Genomic DNA, 7,131 nt, shown 5'->3' on the forward strand with positions numbered 1-7,131 from the left:
CGCATATGCAATAGGTCATGTGTTTAGAAAGACTTATCCAAAATGAGAAGGAAGGACCTAAGGCTCACTGAAACAAACTTGTGGAAATAGCATTGTGGTTTCCTACAATTCTAAAACATGCACAGATGGCATAAGAGAAATCAGTCTCCAGCTTCTACGCTTTCATTAAGAAGAAAAAAAATACATAGTAAAAGTTTTGGTCAAATAGGAGTTAAGTATTTATTATCTGATAATGATTTTAGTTTATTTTCCTACAACAATTATTTGGGGAAGGAGTGTTTTCAGGGAGGAAAAACTGACACACTTACAAGGCTCTGAAATTGGACAGAATGTTTATGAACTCTTCCTATAGGATTTTTCTACCAGTAAGCTCCTAGCACCTGAATTTTCACACACTGCACCATGAACTCTCTCAAAATGACCGCCAACTTCTACAATCCAACAGCTTTTCAATCTACCCTAGTCAGTTCCGTCAGCATAAGGTACAGTGGGGAAGACTCAAGTGAGGATTGAAACAGCAGTGTAATCCCAGAGGAAGGAGCAGCTTAAAAATCAGGATTTCCGTGGAAATATCAACACAAGAAATGAGATACAGACCTGAATTTTCTCTATTTTTGTGGTGTTTAACGTTTCTATTAAAGTGATTAACAATTTTTGTGGTGGATTTAATTAAGAAGAAAGAAGCACAAAAATTCCACAGCCATCTGCCAAGCACCTATTAACCAAAACCTTTAAAAAGTAGCTTTGATTCTCCTCAGGCAAGTCTTCTGGCCTAGGAGACAGATAACAGTAAAACCAACCTGGATAAGGCTGACTAAGGAGGATGTAAAAGCCAAAATAAAGAAAAATACACAATCAGTGGCTTGATGTTACATATGGCTATAATGTAGAAATACTATAAATGGCAATTCAGTGTCAATATTGTCAACTGAGTAGAAACTTGTGAAAACTGGCAAGGCCTAAACCACAAGGATAAATATACATCATGTTCAAAGTCTATCAGCTTGGGTTTTAAACTATTCCATGTCTGGTAGAGCAGGGGTTCCCAGGCCCTGGTCTGTGGACCGGTACCGGTCCTGTTAGGAACCAGGCCGCCCAGCAGGGGGTGAGTGACAGGTAAGTGAGCAAAACTTCATCTGCCGCTCCCCATTGCTCGCATTACCGCCTGAACCATCGTCCTTCCCTACCCCCCATCAGTGGAAAAATTGTCTTCCACAAAACCAGTCTCTGGTGTCAAAAATGCTGTGGACCCCTGTGGTAGAGTATACCCTAAAAAAAATGCACAGCTAAAACAGATGAGATAGAAAGTACCCAAAATCCTTACTGGAACCACAAGACTTATTGAACAAGGGCCATTCCATTTAAGTATTCTTTTCATCTTAAAACCCTGTTCTCTAGCAATAAGTTAAAGACAGCTCCACTTGCATTAAGCTACATAACAGCCCATATGCCAATGTGAGGCTGCTATTCCAATACAAGCACAGCTAGCCTGACTTTCCACTAGTGGAATTTTAGCAAAATTGTCAAAGAGGCGATCAAAGACAGCACAGGTCATGGGTTTTTCCCTAGCAAGGTCATCCCTCCCTTACCCTCCCCCACCCAACACTCAACTCATGGTAAAAAATAAAGACTGCAGTAGTAACATCAGCGTGCCCTGCCAGTCCACCTGGGGGCCTTAATTGTTGCCTTCTCCCCCGTCATGGTCTTGCTGATCACTTGTCTAGAGCAAGAGGTTGCAGAAGGGCTGCATGATGAGTGTGGAGTCCCCGTAGGAGTCCTGTTGAGAGCGTCTAGAGCTCGGTGATGGTGTCATCGAGAGCAGTCTTGGCCAAGTGGCAGGCTTGCTCTGGGGCACTCTGGATTTCATAGTAGAAAATGGAGTAGTTAAGGGCCAAGCCTAATTTAATGGGGTGAGTGGGCTGCATGTTCTCCTTGCTGATCTCATGGGCATTGCTATAGGCTTTCTCAGATGACTCCACAATGGTCGCCCTATTCTCTCCAGTGGTGAATTCGTCCAGGTAGCAGTAATAGTCCCCTTTCATCTTCAGGTAAAACACTTTGCTCTCACACTAGGTCTCACTGAAATTCTTGATCAGGTAGTTATCCAGCAGGCTCAGCACATCCTGACATACCACCTCCAACTCCTCCTTTTTTTCCCGGTAAGCATGGACAATCTCTATCTTTTTCTCATTACCATTTACAGACGTCTTCTGCTTAGTGCTAATAATGACCGTCCAGGAAGAATGGTGTGCCTCAACTGAAGCAGAATCTGGTCTTTGTACCCCAACACCAAATTAAATCTTGGAGACCGAGTTTTGAGTGAAGTAGAGAAGAATAGCTTTATTACTTTGCCAAAGGGGACCACAGTGGGCTAATGCCCTCAAAACTGTGTGTCCTGGCCTGAAGGACATAGTGAGGAGTTTTATAATAATGGTTTAAAGAGGGCGTGATCATCTCTTGGACATTCTTCTGACTGGTTGGTTGTGAGGTAAGTAGGAATCAGCATCATCAACCTTCTGGTTCCAACCAGTCTGGGGTCTCTGTGCTTGTGGGCAGCATACCATTAACTTCTCCCACCTGGTGGGGGTTTCAGTATCTGCAAAACAGCTCTAAGATATTGTGATGTGTGTCCCTTGATGGGGAGCCAAGACCCTGCCCCAAGGCTGCACTACTGTTTCTTTTGACTGTTCCTCCCTTGTCTCTGGATCCCCCTCCCTTCCCTAATTAGCAACTTGTTTGAACCTGCCCATTGGAACTCAGTGTAGGTCATGGAGGCTGAATGAAGCCTATTTCCTGTAATCAAAGAAATAGGGGACACAGAAAGACTTTTGTGCCCAGGAGGCCCACAGTTGATACAAGAGTATCAACTCTTCAGGGAGAAACTGGGAGTTAGGGGTTCTCTCCAGATTGTATGGCACTGTGCTGCAGATGGGGTTTATGGCACAAGTATCATCTTGTTCTGGAGTCTCTCAGTTTTCCACTCTAGAACTTTTGGACTTATTTTTGCTCTTTCCTCTTAGAGTTACATCTTTTAATCAATGCAACAAGCATCTTGACTGTAATCTCATTGAGAATAAGTGGATGTTGCTTCAAGTTTTCACTTGCTAATTTTAGCCCTTTGAATTCCAGCGAAGAGGAAAGGAAATGCCATTCAGCATACAGATCAGAAGTCAAAATTAGGAAGCTCACCAACAGAGAAAGCAAAGGAGAATTGTCATTCTTCCATTATGAAAATGAAATACCTCTTGCTTTTACCCATGTTCATACCACATCTATAAAAATGTAACAAAGAGTGTGGTACAATGGAAAGTGAGAGATGGAGATGAAAGGTTCTAGGTTCTAGGTTCTAGCCTGGGCTTTGCCACTCATGGAACTATTTGGAACACTATTCTCTAAGTCTTGGTTTCATTATCTGTGAAATTAGAGTGTTAAACCAGTTTTTATATTATAAGATTCTATCTGAAACCATTATTAATATTATATGATATATTTCTATTGCTGGTATTTTTTAAATTAGTTTTGATGTAAATGGTTAAGTAGGGTGATTCCAACCCCTTATCATGAGAATATTAGTGAGCTTCATTTTTAGAAAGAAAGAGTCATATCTAATTATTTATTTTAATTTTTTATTTTATAACTTCATATTTCTATAAATAATATATAGTTTCCTTAGAGATCAGAAAGATGAAGGAGGCCCAGAAATTGGAAAATAACGTGCAAATAACATGTAAGGGAACAAACTTTGCCATTTAGTCTTCTTTTTTTCTCTCATAAAAAAATTAGTTTGGGCCTCTATGCTGCCACCATCCCCTCAGCCACTTGCTTCATGGGTTGGGCCCACTGGCACAGGGACTCCAGCTGCACTGCAGCTGCCTTCCGAGCCCTTTAGTCTGCCCGGGTCTTCTGGCCCGGCCCAACCCAGCCCATTAAAATGGTGGACCACGAGCAACTAGTGCAGAAAGCCAGGCTGGCAGAGCGCTATGACAACATGGCCATGGCAGAGCTGAATGAGCCACTGTCCAATGAAGAAAGAAACCTCCTCTCAGTGGCCCACAAGAATGGAGTTGTGAAACCGAGAAGGTAGGTAGGGAAAGGAGGGGATCCAGAGACAAGGGAGGAACAGTCAAAAGAAACAATAGGGCTTCCCTGGTGGCGCAGTGGTTGGGAGTCCGCCTGCCTATGTGGGGGACACGGGTTCGTGCCCCAGTCCGGGAGGATCCTACATGCTGCGGAGCGGCTGGGCCATGGCCACTGAGCCTGTGCGTCCGGAGCCTGTGCTCCGCGATGGGAGAGGCCACGGCAGTGGAAGGCCCGCGTACTGCAAGGAAAAAAGAAAAAAAAGAAACAATAGTGCAGCCTTGGGGCAGGGTCTTGGCTCCCCACCAAGGGACATACTTAACAGTATCTTAGAGCTGTTTTGCAGATACTGAAATCCCCACAAGGTGGGAGAAGTTAATGGTATGCTGCCCACAAGCACAGAGACCCCAGACTTGTTGGAACCAGAAGGTTGATGATGCTGATTCCTACTTACCTCACAACCAACCAGCCAGAAGAATGTCCATGAACTGATCACTCTCTCTTTACCCATTACTATAAAACTTCTCACTACCCTCTCCAAGGGGGAACACACAGTTTTGAGGGCATTAGCCCGCTCTGGCCCCCTTTGCCTGGCAAAGCAATAAAGCTATTTTTTTTTCTACTTCAACCAAAACTCTGTCTCTGAGGTTTAATTCAGTGTCAGAGTACAGAGGCCAGATTCATTTTCAGAGTGGTTTGGACTGAACATCTAGCACCCCAACTTTTAAGGTTCCCACTTGCAGGGTAGACACCCCAAAAACCAAGCTCTGAAAGACAATGGTGCTTATGTTCATGAACTTGACTATAGAAAACAAAGAAGCTGTTCTTAAAGCGAGCATGAGCACTTAATGCAGCAATTTCCCCGGGACTCAGCACAGAGGGAGCAGACAGAAACACCCATCTCCCAGCCTTTCCCTGAAAGGAGTTTGACCGCATACTTTACAACCTGCTGCCTAAGGATCCAGTTTTCTAATGAGCATACATCCAGGTGCTGACTGCAATCCTCCCCTGGAGCCTGGAAGAACCAGTGGACACTTTCCCATCTTCTCCCTCTGGCTCATTCCAACAATACAACCAAGCCATCAGTATCTCCCTGGAAGGAGCTTGTCCACACATCTAGCACCCCACCTACTATGGCTTCCACCTGAGGGACAGGCCTGCAAATCACCTAGCTCTGATAGCTAACGGGGCTTGCATTCACAAGTCCCACTGGACTATAAAATTTTTTTTTAAATTGAAATATGTGACATATAACATTATATTAGTTTCACTTGTACAACTTAATAATTTGATATTTGTATATGTTGTGAAATGATCACCACAAATCTAGTTAACATCCATCACCACATGTAGCTACAAATATTTTTTCCTGCAATGAGAACTTTTAAGATCTACTCTCTTGGAATTCCCTGGTGGTGAAGTGTCTAAGAATCTGCCTGCCAATGCAGGGGACACGGGTTCGAGCCCTAGTCTGGGAAGATCCCACATGCTGTGGAGCAACTAAGCCCATGTGCCACAACTACTGACCCTGTGCTCTAGAGCCCACGAGCCACAACTACTGAGTCTGCGTGCCACAACTACTGAAGCCCACGCACCTAGAGCCGTGCTCTGCAACAAGAGAAGGCACCACAATGAGAAGCCCGCACACCACAATGAAGAGTAGCCCCCGCTCGCTGCAACTAGAGAAAGCCTGTGCACAGCAACAAAGACCCAACATAGCCAAAAATAAATAAATAAAATAAATAAATTTATATATAAAAAAATCTACTCTCTTAGCAACTTTCAAATATACACTACAGTATTATTAACTATAGTCACCATGTTGTATATTACATCCCCAAAACTTATTTATTTTACAGTTGGACGTTTGTACCTTTTAACTACCTTCACATATTTCACTAACTACCACCCCCTGCCTCTGGTAATAACCAATCTGGTTTCCGTACCTATGAGGGTTTGTTTTTTTTTCAGATCCCTTATATAATTGAGATTGTACAGTATTTGTCTTTCTCTGCTGACTTATTTCACTTAGCATATTACCCTCAAGTTTCATCCATATTGTGGTAAATGGCAGGGTTTTCTTATGTATTTTATGGCTGAACAATATCCTGATATATATCTGACAATTTCATTATCCATTCATCTATCTATGTGCACTTAAGTTGCTTACAAGTCTTGGCTGTTGTAAATAATGCTGCAATGAGCAGGGGGTACAGGTATGTTTTTCATTTAGTGTTTTCATTTCTTTCAGATAAATACCCAGAAGTGGAATGGCTAGATCATATGGTAGTACTATTTTTAATTTCTGAGGAACCTCCATACTGTTTTCCATAGTGGCTGCCCCAGTTTACATTCCCATCCACAGTGAACAGGGTTGCCTTATCTCCACATCGTCACCAAAACTTGTTATTTCTTGCCTTTTTGATAATACCTATTGTAACAGGTGTGAGATGATATCTCATAGTGGTTCTGATTTGCATTTCCCTGATGATTAGTGATGTTGCACACCTTTTCCTGTTGTCCATTTGTATGTCTTCTTTGGAAAAATGTCTATTCAGATCCTCTGCTCATTTTTGCATCAGGTTATTTGTTTGGCATTTGGTTGTATGAGTTTTTTATATATTGTGGATATTAACTCTTCAGATATATGATTTAAAAATATATTCTCCCATTCCATAAGCTGCCTTTTCACTTTATTGATGATTTCCTTTGCTGTGCAGTTTTTAGTTTGATGTAATCCCACTTGTTTATTTTTGCTTTTGTTGACTTTGCTTTTGGTGTCAAATCCAAAAAATCATCAAGGTGCTTATTGCCTATGTTTTCTTCTAGAAGCTTTACTGTTTCTAGAAGTTTGAACATAAACTTGTTCAAGTCTTTATCCATTTTGATTTCCATTTTGAGTTAATTTTTGTTTATGGTATAAGATAGGGGTCCAGTTTCATTCTTTCACCTGTGGCTGTCCAGTTTTCCCAACACCATTTATTGAAGAGACTGTATATTCCTTTCCCCCATTGTGTATTATTGGATTCTTTGTCATAAATTAATTGATAATAT

At 42.1% G+C, this 7,131-nt stretch overlaps 1 pseudogene; it reads right to left on the reverse strand.

Annotated features, from left to right (window-relative positions):
• Positions 1-1,644: 1,644 nt before the first annotated feature.
• Positions 1,645-3,259, reverse strand: LOC115865841 (14-3-3 protein gamma-like; annotated as a pseudogene).
• Positions 3,260-7,131: the final 3,872 nt, after the last annotated feature.

The sequence above is a fragment of the Globicephala melas genome, chromosome 4 (genome assembly GCF_963455315.2).
Source record: "Globicephala melas chromosome 4, mGloMel1.2, whole genome shotgun sequence".
NCBI lineage: Eukaryota > Metazoa > Chordata > Mammalia > Artiodactyla > Delphinidae > Globicephala > Globicephala melas.